Genomic DNA, 2018 nt, shown 5'->3' with positions numbered 1-2018 from the left:
AATTGATATGTACTTGTCTAGTATAGGTTAGTTTGGTTTGTATTAACATAAACAATGGACTGTGGATTGATGCATTTTCATTCAATTCGTTTCATTAGATTAATGCCTGCTTTGATTAACATGTATAGTCATAATTAGTTCATTATTTAGGGTACTAAATAACAGTATTAGTCAGGATTTGAAAGTCATAATAGTTGAACTTCCATCAGATTATATAATTGGACTGTTTTAGTAGATTTATTAGGCATTTACATTCACGATTAAATTGCTAAGTTCAGGCACTGTTTTCAGTTTTGGCCCTTGGTGATAAATGAAGTTTGAAGTTTAAACTATTGTTAACATTCAGAAACTCGGCAGTAGCTAAGTAGATAGAAGAATCTGAGCTTTAAAATTAAAAATCTAATCTGATTTGATTAGATATCGAGTTGTTTGTCTTTTTGGGTTTTATTGAGATGATTTAGTTTAATGAGGTCTGAAATTCGATGGTTTAAAGGTTCAAAAACAAAATTAGTATTTCAATATAGAGGCTGTTAATATTCAAGTGAGTATGTTAGATCATCAAGCGAGTTGAATGTTTGTGCTAAATTCAGATTTAAGATTGGCATGCATTTTTGGATAAATTTGGAAATAGGTCAGCTACTTGCAACATGTTGAGTCCAGTTATTAAGTTTGGGCCTGGAGTTATTTGTACAAGGCTCAACGTGAAGCTGACTGAGTTTTGTTTCTTCCTGGACTAAGTTCGAAGCCCCAAAAATGCTGAAAGTTTGAATTTGTGTTAAAATTGTGAGTTTAATTCTTATAATACGGGTTTTGTGGCCTTCCAAGCTAGGTAGCATATTTGAATTAGGAGGCTTTCCTCTTGTTTAAGTGTGGACCTGAGTTTGAAGCTCGAATCCCGCGAAAGGTTCTCTAATAATAGTAATTAATGATGCTAATTAATTAGGGCCCTTTTAGCGACAAATCCAATAGAAAATCCTAGTTTACTTTAGGTTGGACCTTTAAATAATAAATGAGATGAGCCTCTCTAAACAAAAACACATAAACTGCGGGGCCCTCAACAAATGTATACATTAAAATACTTAGAATTCGGGATGGGCCGTTTAGCGAATTTCACGGATTTCCCCAAAGATAATAACACGTTAGCTACTTTAGGCGCGTATTTTAAATAATTTTACCTTCCTAAATACGGGTGCGCATTTATGTGACCCAAATCTAAATCCCAACGAAGTCGAAATGTGTCAAAATTGCGGGTGCATTTATGTGACGCGGTTCGAGACGTGTTTTCACGACGTTCCAATTCTCTTAAAATAATAATAATAAAAGCGGTTCAAAGTTAAAAAGCATAAGTTAAAACATGTATTAAAATCATATTTTTGCCAAATATAGCAGTTGAGCGACCGTGCTAGAACCACGGAACTCGGGAATGCCTAACCTCTTCTCTCGGGTTAACAGAATTCCTTACCCGGATTTCTGGTTCGCATACTGTAAAACAGAGTCAAACCCTTTCCTCGATTCGGGATTCAAACCGGTGACTTGGGACACCATAAATCTCCCAAGTGGCGACTCTGAATCTTTTAATGAAATGAATCCCGTTCCGATTGTCCTTTAAGTGGAAAAACTCCTTTACGCCTTTCCCGGGTGTAGTGAAAAAGGAGGTATGACAATGATCACTCATCTGTATAGATTCAACCTATCCATAAGATTCAAATCTAAATTTAACAATAAAAGCCCGAGCATAAAACATAATTAGACAAAATTAAATAAAAATTTTCACTGATGTAGCAACATTAGGTCTAGTACACACAAGGCAACTAAATATTTATATTACTAGCAGAAATCCTTTAAACCATGTACCTTAAATCACACATCCAACAAAGTTTCAGTTACGTTGGTTCTCCTCAATTAAGAATCGCGTCAGACAATCTTCTTATTCGAAACGATCGTATTCCATATATTATATCAAGAGATGAGAAGCAACTAATAGGAAGCAAACAACTGAAATATCTCGTATACTTCTT

Source organism: Nicotiana attenuata, unplaced genomic scaffold (genome assembly GCF_001879085.1).
Source record: "Nicotiana attenuata strain UT unplaced genomic scaffold, NIATTr2, whole genome shotgun sequence".
Classification (NCBI taxonomy): domain Eukaryota; kingdom Viridiplantae; phylum Streptophyta; class Magnoliopsida; order Solanales; family Solanaceae; genus Nicotiana; species Nicotiana attenuata.
Note: the sequence above shows the minus strand (reverse complement) of the source record.